Source organism: Dermochelys coriacea, chromosome 19 (assembly GCF_009764565.3).
Source record: "Dermochelys coriacea isolate rDerCor1 chromosome 19, rDerCor1.pri.v4, whole genome shotgun sequence".
Classification (NCBI taxonomy): Eukaryota; Metazoa; Chordata; order Testudines; family Dermochelyidae; genus Dermochelys; species Dermochelys coriacea.
The window spans coordinates 6,662,273-6,676,548 of NC_050086.2; the positions used below are offsets into that span (position 1 = coordinate 6,662,273).

Below are 14,276 nucleotides of genomic sequence, written 5' to 3' on the forward strand. Positions count from 1 at the left end.
CCAGCTTTCAGAAAGGGAAAGATGTGACATGATAGCAGAAGAGGTTCAGCTTGTGGGAATCCTGATCCAGCCAGTATCAGAAATAGTGTGCAGGGGTCTAAGTACAGGACTGGGAGCCAGGAACTCATGGGTTCTAATCCCAGCTCTGCCACTGACTCAGTGTCCTTGGGTAAGTCACCTCCCAGCTCTGTGCCTCAATTTCCCATTTGGAAATTGACCCTCACCTCCCTTCTCCTCACATGGCTGTGAGGGTTAATCAGGTGAATATCAGTGAAGTGCTGGGATTTCCTGCCCTGTTCCTAGACCTGAAAGTTTAGCTGTTCTGGACCTGGGATTGGGTTATAGGTTGGCCCATTACAAAAGGGGCAGGTCCACAGTGAAATCTTAGTCCCATTAAATCAACAGCAAAATTCCCCATTGACTTCAATAGGGTCAGGGTTTCAGGTCAAAACCAGGCCTCCTGGGAACGGACTCTGCCTAGACGAACGTCCTATTTTCCAGGGCTATTCAACACAAGGGATCATTTAGCCTACAGGCTTGCTCCAGACCTCTGAGAGTCAGAGTCAGGTGGCTTTAGAACTCAGGGGCTCCTGGTTCCTAGTCCTGTACTTAGACAATAGTGCCGTGGCTCCTGATGCAGGGGATGTGACATTAGCCAATGTCAAAGCCCTGCCCTGGTTCCACCCAGCACAGGGGAGTTTTTCAGGTCACCTTCCCTGTCAGCTGTGACCATAATTGGGTGTCTCACAGCAAAGTGCTAATTGCTGTGTCACTTCCTCACTCAAACTGTGCAGAAAATAGGCATGAACAGGCAGTTCTTGGAGCTGCCCAGAGTGACTGCATCTTGGAAAAGCCACTTGGGAAATCCCTATTTCTCCTCTCCTGTGTCACGGGGACTCCCCCTTATTGCTGTGGTCAGCACCCACCCACACTGCAAGCTGAGCACAAAAGTAGCCTTTAGCTACTGCACTGTTGACAGCAGTTGTGATCTAAAATCCCCCCCTACCTCTGGGTGCCTGTGGCCCGAGTGCCTGCCAAAGCATCAGCTACTTTGTTAGTCTCTAAGGTGCCACAAGTCCTCCTTTTCTTTTAGCTCGAGCAGTGTTTCTCAATGACTGGTCCATGGACCGATGCCAGTCTGTGAGATCTCCCAGACTCAGTTTAGGAAGGCAGCAAGCTGGTCCCTAGTAACAAAAAGGTTGAGAAACACTGAGCTGGTGTCAGAGTAGCAGCCGTGTTAGTCTGTATTCGCAAAAAGAAAAGGAGTACTTGTGGCACCTTAGAGACTAACAAATTTATTAGAGCATAAGCTTTCGTGAGCTACAGCTCACTTCATCGGATGCATTTGGTGGAAAAAACAGGAGAGATTTATATACACACACACAGAGAACATGAAACAATGGGTTTATCATACACACTGTAAGGAGAGTGATCACTTAAGATAAGCCATCACCAGCAGCAGGGGGGGGAAAGGAGGAAAACCTTCCATGGTGACAAGCAAGGTAGGCTATTTCCAGCAGTTAACAAGAATATCAGAGGAACAGTGGGGGGTGGAGTGGGAGGGAGAAATACCATGGGGAAATAGTTTTACTTTGTGTAATGACTCATCCATTCCCAGTCTCTATTCAAGCCTAAATTAATTGTATCCAGTTTGCAAATTAATTCCAATTCAGCAGTCTCTCGTTGGAGTCTGTTTTTGAAGCTTTTTTGTTGAAGGATAGCCACTCTTAGGTCTGTGATCGAGTGACCAGAGAGATTGAAGTGTTCTCCAACTGGTTTTTGAATGTTATAATTCTTGACGTCTGATTTGTGTCCATTCATTCTTTTACGTAGAGACTGTCCAGTTTGGCCAATGTACATGGCAGAGGGGCATTGCTGGCACATGATGGCATATATCACATTGGTAGATGCGCAGGTGAACGAGCCTCTGATAGTGTGGCTGATGTGATTAGGCCCTATGATGGTATCCCCTGAATAGATATGTGGACAGAGTTGGCAACGGGCTTTGTTGCAAGGATAGGTTCCTGGGTTAGTGGTTCTGTTGTGTGGTGCAAACAGTTTTTGTACCTATATGGCTATGGTGTTTATGGGCATGGGTTTTTACGAATGCAATGCCTAAGTGTGGATGAAGTGATACCCAGATAAAGATGCCTTATACCCCTGTATAGCTTATTCCTGTTCAGGAAGAGGAATAAACTATACCAGTATAAATATAAACATAACTGCATCCACACTCAGACCATTTTATCTGTTGGACCAGACCAGTGTGGTTAAAGTGCTACAACTTGTAGGTGTATGCAAGGCCTTCATTAATTCAGTACAATCATAGAATCATAGAATCATAGAATCATAGAATATCAGGGTTGGAAGGGACCCCAGAAGGTCATCTAGTCCAACCCCCTGCTCAAAGCAGGACCAAGTCCCAGTTAAATCATCCCAGCCAGGGCTTTGTCAAGCCTGACCTTAAAAACCTCTAAGGAAGGAGATTCTACCACCTCCCTAGGTAACGCATTCCAGTGTTTCACCACCCTCTTAGTGAAAAAGTTTTTCCTAATATCCAATCTAAACCTCCCCCATTGCAACTTGAGACCATTACTCCTCGTTCTGTCATCTGCTACCATTGAGAACAGTCTAGAGCCATCCTCTTTGAAACCCCCTTTCAGGTAGTTGAAAGCAGCTATCAAATCCCCCCTCATTCTTCTCTTCTGCAGACTAAACAATCCCAGCTCCCTCAGCCTCTCCTCATAAGTCATGTGCTCTAGACCCCTAATCATTTTTGTTGCCCTTCGTTGTACTCTTTCCAATTTATCCACATCCTTCCTGTAGTGTGGGGCCCAAAACTGGACACAGTACTCCAGATGAGGCCTCACCAGTGTCGAATAGAGGGGAACGATCACGTCCCTCGATCTGCTCGCTATGCCCCTACTTATACAACCCAAAATGCCATTGGCCTTCTTGGCAACAAGGGCACACTGCTGACTCATATCCAGCTTCTCGTCCACTGTCACCCCTAGGTCCTTTTCCGCAGAACTGCTGCCGAGCCATTCGGTCCCTAGTCTGTAGCGGTGCATTGGATTCTTCCATCCTAAGTGCAGGACCCTGCATTTATCCTTATTGAACCTCATTAGATTTCTTTTGGCCCAATCCTCCAATTTGTCTAGGTCCTTCTGTATCCTATCCCTCCCCTCCAGCGTATCTACCACTCCTCCCAGTTTAGTATCATCCGCAAATTTGCTGAGAGTGCAATCCACACCATCCTCCAGATCATTTATGAAGATATTGAACAAAACGGGCCCCAGGACCGACCCCTGGGGCACTCCACTTGACACCGGCTGCCAACTAGACATGGAGCCATTGATCACTACCCGTTGAGCCCGACAATCTAGCCAGCTTTCTACCCACCTTATAGTGCATTCATCCAGCCCATACTTCCTTAATCCCCCTGCCCTACAGTTCCTGGGGCCTGAGAGGGTGAGGATGCATCCGATGAAGCTTATGCTCTAATAAATTTGTTAGTCTCTAAGGTGCCACAAGTACTCCTTTTCTTTTTGTGAATACAGACTAACACGGCTGCTACTCTGAAACCTGATAAAGGGTGAGTTATACAAGTGTAATTAGATGGGTTAAATTCACACCTTAGGTTACACTGAAAAAAATTCTCCATTTTGACAAGGCCTTATAGTGATTTAGCATCAGTCAGTGAGAAACTGACATCAGCTAAGGACTTGTCTACACAGGGAGGCTCAGAAAAATTAAACTAAATGTGTGAATTTAAAGTGGATTAGTTAGACCACATTAAACCCCTTTATGGATAGTGGCCTGAATTTGGTTTAGCACAATTCACTGCCCAAGTAAAAGCAAAACTGAATCAAAGTCATTTTCATTCTGGATAAGAGAGTCCACACAAGGATTTAATGTGGTTTAATTAATCTGCTCTCAAGGGTAATTCAGTTTGATTATCTTTTCTGCGTTTTCCTTGTAGACAAGCCCTAAATCACTATTGGACACTCTCAGACCAAAATAAGAGTATCCACATAACAGAGATGCACTGATTTCTAGATCAGTTTCATTAAATCAATGCAATTTTCTCACGTAGACAAGCAACGTAGAATCAACCCCTTAGGTTCTGCAGGCAGCCAAGGTGAGCATTCACCCCAAGTCCCCAGCCCTGGTCTCTGAAACCACCCGACCAGGTCTTTAACTGGCTCCTGGCAGGTAGCCAGGCCTGATGACAACCCAGACAGTAACTGAACTGTGGGCAATGAACTGGCAAATGAAAGTATCTGTCGTAACCCGTTCTATTGTGGTGGCATTAGCACATGGTGCTGTAAACTCTCAGCGGAGCGTGATGGGAGCAAGACACCTGTTCGGCCACCCCACAGTTCCTGCCTCCAAACCAAAGCTAGGACAGAAATGAACAGGGAGGACGGCAGAAGCCCAGAGAGTGCCATGGGAGGCAGGTGGGTCCTTCACAGCTGCTGTGTTCTATGCCTGGCCCTGTCTGTTGGTCTGTCTGTCTTTCTCTCCCTAGGGGCAACATTTCTCCAGTTCTCTGGGCCAGTGCTGTGCCTCTCCCATTCCTTATGCTGTGCCTCTCCCATTCCTTATGCTGTGCTTGGGGGCCCTTACCCATTACACCTGGCCCAGGGCTCCCTGAAACCCATATAAAGGGTGCCTCTGCCCTCCCAGGGCCCACAGCCCTCAGGGGTAACCGCATAGCTGGGGTCACAGACTTGGTGGCCATTCCGATCATTTTTCACTTTAAGAGAAAAGGAAGAGCGAAGAATGAGGGTTCTGTGTCTGGGCCGGGCGTCAGCACTGGGACAGATTCCAGAGATTACAGAAAGGGGAATTCTTCACGTCTCCACACTGACCCCCGACCCGCCACCAACAAGTGTCCCCATGTCCTGGCAGCAGCCTGGCGAGTCAAGGAAACACAGGCTGCCTGTGTAAGGGGCTTGGAAAACAACTGCACTAGCTCCGTTTCCAATTTCCACTCCAATAGCAGCGTCTTTCTTCTGTTCCCTTCCTGCGTCTCCCTCACCCTGACTCTCCCTCGCATCTGCCGGGGCCGTGCTCCAGGGACACTCCAGGGGGGCTGGAGGTGATCGTTGTGCAAGGGACTGGATGGCGGGGTGTGTCGCCAACATCCCCCACACCAGCTGGGAAGGAGGCGGTGAACAGAGCCAACCCAGAACAGCAAGCCCCAGTGACAAACCCCGTTGAGATTTCCCCTCCCCCAGCCAAGGGCCCTGGTTCATGGGGCGATTACACCTCTGTGCAGGCCAGGGCAGAGGAATCCCACGAATGTGTCGAGAAACCTGGAGCCCAGCCATTCTCGGGCGCTACAAGCAGACAGGTTTGTTCTGAGTTGCTGTGGCTATGGCGATGAACCAATGAGCAGATGCCTCTGACACCCTTTGTGCTGTACAGGGCTGCTGGTCCCTGGGGTGCTGGCCCCAGAGAGGGGCTCAAACACACCGGGTGAACATGGAGGGAGAAGTCTGTCTAGGGGCTATGCAAATGGTGCAGGATCCCAGCTCCTGTCCACACTGCTTTCCCAATGAGGAGATGCAGAGCTGGGGTTCGAGCTGGCCCTGAAACTGTTGCCTGGAAGAACTGGAATATCATTCCCCTAAGGGTGGTTCATGACAGCGGGATGGGGAGAGAAGATGTGGCATGCAGAGCAGGAAGCCTGACCTGGAGAGTCCGAATGGTCTGGCTCCAAGACATCCAGTCTGGGCCCATGAGAGAAGAGCGGCTGCTGGGCCCTGGATCTGGTCTTCCTCAGAGTGACAATCCAGGATTCCAATTCAGGCCCATCCCTCGTATACAAATAACATGTAATACACATTTCGATACTGCTTCCCACCTCTAAGGGCTTCATGGGGGGGCTACTGAAATGAAGGGTAGGTGAGTATCAGCCCCATTTGACAGAGGGAAAACTGAGGCACAGAGTGGCAAAGTGGCTCACCCAAGGTCACCAAGCTCCTTGAACCAGGAGTCCTGAGGTCTGTGGCCTAAGCACAAGACTTCCCATAGAAAGGGGTCAGGTTTAGATGCTCCTCTGGCCCTTTTGGCTGCACACAGAACTTGTGTTTGGGCTCTGATCCTTCAGCAAGTTGCAGCTCTGCCCTCCCCAGCCAGCCCCTTGGAGCCGGGGAAGCCTCCTTTTGCTAGCAAAACTGTGATCCTTTCCCACTCAAGCCTCCGAAAGAAAAGAAAAGAAAAGAAAAGAAAAGAAAAGAAAAGAAAAGAAAAGAAAAAGGTACAGGAAACACCCATGGCGGGAGGGTGTTTTCTCCAGGCCCAGGAAGAATATCCAGAGCCATGCAGCAGGCTCTGTAGAGAGGTGAGGTCATGTCACAGTATCAGAGCTTTTGCAAAAAGAAAAGGAGTACTTGTGGCACCTTAGAGACTAACAAATTTATTAGAGCATAAGCTTTCGTGAGCTACAGCTCACTTCATCGGATGCATTTATGTGAGTGATATATATAAGTGAGCTGTAGCTCACGAAAGCTTATGCTCTAATAAATTTGTTAGTCTCTAAGGTGCCACAAGTACTCCTTTTCTTTTTGCGAATACAGACTAACACGGCTGCTACTCTGAAACCTATCAGAGCTTTTGACTCTCTGCCCTTTGTTTATTGCACAAGACACCAAGGAAAGTTGCCTGACAGGTTCTGCCAGGGACTGACTTCGGGATCTCCTGGTCCTGAGAGGTATCAAAGGGAAAAGACTTCACAGTGACTGTTGGGCTGATGAGAGAGAGAGGCACCCAGAGAAGTGGATTGGTGAGGGTGATCGCAGGGCACGCTCAACCCTGCCACGGAAGGCCTTCCGCTAGCGGTGAGTTTCTCTGGCCTGGTCTCTGGGGTCAAAACTGGCACAGACCAGACAAAACTATTGTCAAACCCATTTTGCAGCCATGATGGGTGCAAAGACTAGTCTGCACTGCAGAAATTCTGGTGGTGAGAGCTGCTGGGATGTTTGTATGAGACAAGTGGCCTGAAAACGGCTTGCTAGCTGGTTAGAACAACCAGCCTTTCCATAGGTTTAATAACCCATGTAAGCTTAACCAGTTCAGTTTGAACCAATTCAGTGGAAACGCGGAGGGAGGCACTCTGCCCTGACATGACTAGTCCTCCTGCTGAGATCGCACAATAAATCGATGGGCTTTAGAAAACCTCCCAGAATGCACTGCTTCTGGCAGTCGAGCCGGGGACTGTGGGATAGCTACCCAGAGGGCATTGCGACTGTTGTGGGCACAGTGCAGAAAACCAATGCAGCAAAGCTAGCATGGGCACATGGAATCAACCCATTTATGCTCAGTTATAACTGGTTCTATCCTCGAGCACTGACGAGGCCCACGTCTTTGCATATGGAACCTAGCACAATGTGGTGCTGGTCCATGACAAGGGCTCCTAAGTGCTACCCCAACACAACTAAACAGGTTGGACATGTGCAAAACTTCCCAGTGTAGACAAGGCCCGTAGTCCATTCATTCTTAAGCCACTCTGCTGGGACTGCCAACGAGGGTGCCAATTAGGATGGTGGATTTTGCGAGGCGGGCGCTTGCCCACTAGGAACTGGACTGAGACCAACAGCTTGTTTCACACAGGCCACAGCATGAGCAGATGGCAACAATGTTTGGTCGCAGCCAATCCAGACTGAATTCAGGCTGGTGACTTTGACGTGAAAGAGACAGAGTTCCAACCCCACTCCGTGCATCCCCCTGCAGACCCACACCCTACAAACTGAAGGACAACAGCTCCTGTGAATGACTCTCCTTCTTCAAAAAGAAAAGGAGTACTTGTGGCACCTTAGAGACTAGCAAATTTATTAGAGCATAAGCTTTCGTGAGCTACAGCTCACTTCATCAGATGCAAATGCATCTGATGAAGTGAGCTGTAGCTCACGAAAGCTTATGCTCTAATAAATTTGCTAGTCTCTAAGGTGCCGCAAGTACTCCTTTTCTTTTTGCGAATACAGACTAACACGGCTGCTACTCTGAAACCTCTCCTTCTTCAGCCACTGCAAGAATTGGCTACATTGGTAGCTGCCTCTCACTTCCCTACAGCAGCTGACACGCTGTCTCCACTGCCTTGGACTGAGATGGACGTTCAAGGGAGTCAGCGTGGCCCATCAGTGCTGGTCCTTTCCTCAGCAGGCTCAGTGGTTCTCCAACCACTGCACACGTGCAGCATGTTTTGTTGGCAGAGACTTTGGACACATTTCTCCAGCGCTGCCTTCTTCCCTTCTCTCCCTCCTCCTCCTCCTCCTGTCCTCCCCAAGACTCAACCCATTCCCATGAAAACAAGGTTTCTGGCAGCCTCTGTCACCTGGTGTCTTGGGGACATTTGCCTTGATATGTGAGATAAGATAAACATAAAGGACATAACTCCAATTCCGAATTCACTGTGTCTGGGGACTTGTAAGTGCCTGGGACCCTTGTGGAAGCCCTGGGGTTGGGCTTGGGAGGCAGAGAACTCACGTTGCTCAGCAGCAACCCAACTTAAGAACATAAAAACTTCCATACTGGCTCAGACCAATGGTCCATCTAGCCCAGTATCCTGCCTTCCACCCAACGCTTCAGAGGAAATGAACAGAACAGGGCAATTATCAAGTGATCTATCCCCTGACATCCAGTCCCAACTTCTGGCAGTCAGAGGTTTAGGGACACCAAGAACATGGGGTTGCATCCCTGACCATCTTGGCTAATAGCCATTTATGGACCTATCCTCCATGAACTTACCTAATTCTTTTTTGAACCCATTTATATTTTTGGCCTTCACAATAGCCCCTGGCAATGAGTTCCACAGATTGACTGTGTTGTGTGCAGAAGGATTTCCTTATGTTTGTCTGAAACCTGTTGCCCATTAATTTCATTGGGTGATCCCTAGTGCTTGTGTTATGTGAAGGGGTGAATAACACAACACTCCTCTGAAAAATTTCTCCACACCCTTTACGACTTTATAGGCCTCTGCCATATCTGGCTTTAGTCATCTCTTTTCTAAGACGAACAGTGCTAGACTTACTAATTTTTCCTTATATAGAAGCTGTTCCATAACTCCTAATTTGGCCAGTTAAGAAACAGATGGGTTGGGAAGGGAGTTCCAGGTGGCCCTCATGAACCCTGGTGGCGGCCATGACAGAGGTCGGGCATTGAGGAGTATAAAGCAGACACACCGGGGAAACCTCAGGGCTCAAAGCAATGTGGACGCTCCCCATGGATGAAGAGGGGAAGGGAATCAATCCGTTTAGAAATTACAACGAGGAGACAACTGGAGATGGCCCCAAGCCCCAAAATTCAGGTGTTCAGATTGAAGGGGCTTAGTTTGAGCCTATTCTTAGTGGACACTTTACAAACATCTCTCATAAGCCAGGCCTACACTAGAGAAATTCAATTGTTCAGAGCCCACGCAATGTGACTAGAATGCTTTGTCCACACACAAAAGCATGGCAGGTGGACAGCTGCAGATGAACAACCCAATAACCAGTCAGAACAGATTATCTTTCAGAAGGTTTATTAACCGGTTAACACTTAATTGGGTTCAGTCTGAGCCATAGACCGGGCACAGACAGACTGAAATCACCCAACCAGCCCTCCTCACACTGCACCACCAGCGCCTTGCAAAATCTCTCAGGATTCTAGGAGCTGAGCTGGGAATTGTGGGAGAGGTACCCAGAGGGGATCACAACTGAAATGGTTTAAGAAAGTGCTGGTGTGGACATGAGGCAAAACTGAAACCGATTCAGCTAGGGTAGTGTGAGTGCACGGAATTATCTGTGCTTAAAACAGCTACAGTCACAGTAGCTCAGATGAGGCCTCTCACCTTGGTGTCTAGGAACCATTTCAACCCGTCTGTGAGGCAGCTCAGTATCATTATCCCCAGTAGATCTATCAAAGGTATTTCTCTGGCCCCCATCAACATGGTAACTGAACCTCTCACATTAAAGATGGTCTGCACTGTTAGACACCTCAATGCCTTTAATATCTAGCCAGAAGTGACTTGCCCAAGGTCCCCCAAGACTCCCACATCGTAGGCCAGTACCCTACCACTGGGCAACCCTACCTCTCTTATACAGCTGGGGCATAGCAAGTTAAGTGATTTGCCCTTCAGTACTTGGACAAGACCTCCTGGCTGCCTCTTTCCCACTTAACCTCTATGAGCAGGATCGAGAAGGGATCGTGATTCAAATTAAACCGAGGCTTGCTTCCCTCTGGAGCCTTGTCAGTCACTCTTACTCCGATCATGACCCTCCGGCCCCCCAGCTTCCTTTTTGCCACCCCCAATGCTGGAACCGCCAGCACTCCCTGGAGGGGCCAGGCCAGAGGCTTCCTGTGTGTTAACTAGGCCTTGGGACTTTCCAAACCGGCTGTCACCAGGCCCCCCGCCAGTCAGGAATAAGTGGATTAAGCCCCAATCTTGTTATCTCTCTTAACAGCCTCACCCTGGCCAGCCTGACAGGGCGGTGGGGCAGCCAGGAGGGGGTGAGTGGGAGGCTGCACACACAGCTGAGCAGGGCTTTGAAGGGGGGCAGATGCCCCTGTGGGGCAGCCAGAGCCAGAAAGCGTCTCAAGGGCCAGTTCAATGCGCCTCTGTGGGAGACTGAAGACAATGGCCGGGCCGCCTGCTGTTCCCAGAGACATAGCAGCAAGGCCTTAATGAGCTGGAACAGTTAATTAGTCAGTGTCAATTTATGTTAATTAGCCAGAGGAGTTGAGAGGCTCCAATTCCATGTCCTCCACCACCTTGCTGGCATCAGGAAAGCAGCAAGGTATGCAGAGGGAGGAGCAAGGTCCAGGGAGCTCTGTGCAGGGAGATGGGCCAGCAGGGTGCCCAGCCACATCAGCAGGACACCAAGCAGCAGAGAGGCTCTGCTCCTGGGCAGATACCAGGGGGATGGGCACACTATAAATGCAGAGAGATGGGTAGATGCTCAGTGTCACCAGCCCCATGCATGCCGGAATCATGAATCAGGCTTCAAATAATCATCAGATTGGCTTAACACTCATGAGAGGTTTGGGGTTTGTTTGGTTTTTTTTTTTGGTAAACAACAACTTCTGGGCTCATGTTCTCAGCCTATTCACCTGGGTACGTTGTTAAGCTTTTCTCTGCAAATGCAAAGGCTAGAAACTTTCTTTGTTTTAAAAATTATTATTAATGAAATGAAAATTCTCCCCCCCCCCACACACCCCTGAATCCACGAGAGCTTCGAGGAAAACCATCAAATATCACGCGGGTTGTAATAACGTCACGAGACTTGGCAACAGTGGTATTGAGATGCTAGGCACCGTCCTCCAGATATACGCATGTGGAGGGTGTTGTGTGGGGCAATAGAGGGGATACCTGGTTCAATGGGGGTAGGAGGGGCAGAGTCGGTCCCCTCCCAGGGCAGGGCAGAAGATAAAGGGAAGGAGACACAAACATTTGCTGTGGATGACTCACTCAGTCTAATTTGAGCCTGCTGCTTTAGTGGGGATGAGTGTTAAAAACTAGACCGGAAACCACAGGGATTTCCACAAGGGCCAGGAAGAATTCCCCCCTCAACTCCCCTCTTTTGTTTACCTCCCCATTTCACACCTACACACCAAGGCCCCTGTGCTCTGCATTCTCTCCAGGGTAAGATCAGCGGCTATGGGCTCAGAGGTTGGAAGCCTCTCTTTAAAGGGAGAGCTGCATTTTCTCTCCCCCCCTAGGGCTGACGGGGGGGGGAGTGGATGCATGCAGAAGATGACACTTGGATGCACAGAGGTTCATGTCTTCTGATGGACTGTGTCTCACATCTGCAGTCGCTCCACGCAGAGTACTGAAAATGGTGCTTTAAAACATCCGCTTCTGGCTGGGTTGGTGGTTGTTTTTTTTTTAATCCCAGCACTTACACTCGTAAAATTGAGGTAGAGCTTGATTTAATACAACTCAACAGAGCAATAAATAATGCCAATAACCAAAATTAATGGTTGCTATTTACTTTATAGACTGTAGCACCTTGCAGCCAAAGATTTCAGCCCTTAAAATGGGCAATGTGAATGCAAAAGCTAGGCCATTTCTAATAGCTAGTGCAAAACAGCATTAGTTACCACCTCACCCTGCCAATGCTTGTGGTTTCACACTCAGATGTTCCTGTTTTTTCTAAATGTTCTCTCTCTCCCCTTTTGCTGTGTGCAAACTCACAGAAAATGACTGACTGTACCTATGGTGCTATTAAATCTATAAAGGAAACAGAGTAGAGGGGAGGAAAGAACCAGTTTTTGCCAGTAAGAATGGGCAGTAGTGTGCTGTTTAAGTTGACGGTGTCGCTTTATAACTATTTACTGTTTACAAGGCTTACTTCACCCATTGCTGAAATGCAACACTTCCGGGGATCCACCTCAGCAGCTGTTTTAATAGCTCAGAGCAAAACTGCTCAGCAATCAGAAGACGAAAACAGGGAAACCATCAAAATGTAGTCAGAGCCCTTGTGAAAGCCATGAAGCCTCAAAGTGAAAGCATAGCGCCAGGCCTGGGACTTGAGAGTCTGGCTGAGTGACTTCACTTGTCCCACGTGTAAACAGGGGTAGCAGCTCCTGCAGAGAGGGTGTGCATGCAGGGGAAGCATGGGGAGAGGAGGAGTTGGGCTGAGGGTGAGGTTTACATTACTCTCAGTGTCCACTTAGCACTTTAAAGATGTTAAGTGCTCAAGTATTGCTGCAAATACAATCGACAGGAGTCATGCGCCACCGCCTACCACGGACAGCCACGTTTTCAAACTGACCCGCACTCTTTTTTTATTTAATTCAGACACACACGGCATTGCTTTCTGTTCTTTTAAATAAAGGCTTCTATTGTTTTAACTAACAAATCTATTTCCCCTCCTCCTCCCCCCCACAATGTGTCACCAACAAAACAATCTGCTCCCTGTGAAAAGATTTAGACAACATTGTTGCAAGAGAATAAACCCTAAGGCGGAACATACTGTGGGCTGCAGGGGGACTTGTGACTAACCATTCGAGGCTCAGTTTGTATCACATGTGTTTTTTTTTTAATAAAACATCCACGTAGCCTTTGACATCCTGCAACTTTTCCAGATTCTCTTTGGTTCCAGTTTAAGGCCCATCCCTCTTTTTTCGGTTTGCTGTATAGTATTAGTGCAGCCAGAAGCTGATAGCTGATTGAAATCCCGGGATGGCAGGCAGAGCCCACCCTACCCCACGTGAGAGAGGCCCAGAGCCCAGGTCTTAACTGATTACTGGGGACACAGAACGTAAACACGGATGGGGAAGCAGGTCCGGTCCAAGAGGGGGTCACCGAGCAGAGAACCTTGGACTACACCCTCTGCCTTGAGGAGGAATCCAAGGAGTCAGTGGATGGTGCCCAGAGGAATTCTGCTCGGCTACATCCATGGACGAGGGACTGAAGAAAGGTGCTGCAGCCACAGAGAATTCCCACCTCATCCAGCCTCCTCCTCCTGGACGGATGGAAGGCCGCTCGGGCCCGTGCCAGGAGAAGGATGATGAGGAGAACCAGGGCAGCCCTGGAGCCTGTGTATAGGTACAGCAAAGGGCAACCATAATGCAAGCTTCCTCCACCGATGTCTCAACCCTGGCCTGGAGGAACCAACCCAGGAGAGTGGATTCATAGCTCCTAAAGCCAGAAGGGAGTGACCATCTAGGCTGACCTCCTGCATAATACAGGCCACGGGACTTCCCGAAATAATTCCTGTGTGAACTAGAGACTGTCTTTTGGAAAGACACCCCATCTTGAGCCAGTCCCCATGGCCGTTTCTGTCTTTGGCTTCTCTTAAGAGCCTGGCAACAAGGAATCTGATCAGCACTGACTGAAGGGAGTGGGTTTATTTGTCAAGCAGAACTGGACCGAGATCCAGCCAACTCATTTCATAGGGGAAGAGCTTAGTCATGATAGCAGCATTGAAATCCACACCACAGGCTTGAACACACCTGGAAAAGCACTGGCCCATAGACTTGCACACACACATGGATCACATACTAACACGCTTGTACACAGTTTCTCACCTGTATGCACTTATCATACACACAAGATAAGGTACGTGGACACTGCTCTAGCTAGGTCAGGTACAAATAGCCACAAAGCTGCCACCACACAGGATTCGGCAGGGGCTAGCCACCCAAATGATTACCCAGGGGTCCGGGTGGGATAGTACAGCCTGCTCTGCTGCAGCTTCACGGCTACTGGAGACATAAATTTGCTTGTGATTGTCCGTGTGAGCTGCAATCACACCTGGTGCGTGCACTGTAAACCTACCCTTGTCCCT

General features: G+C 49.0%; 1 long non-coding RNA gene across 1 annotated transcript in view; it reads right to left on the reverse strand.

Annotated features, from left to right (window-relative positions):
• Positions 1-14,276, reverse strand: part of LOC119845404 — a 95,790-nt gene that overhangs the window by 47,200 nt on the left and 34,314 nt on the right. The gene's annotated exons all lie outside the window — the stretch shown is intronic.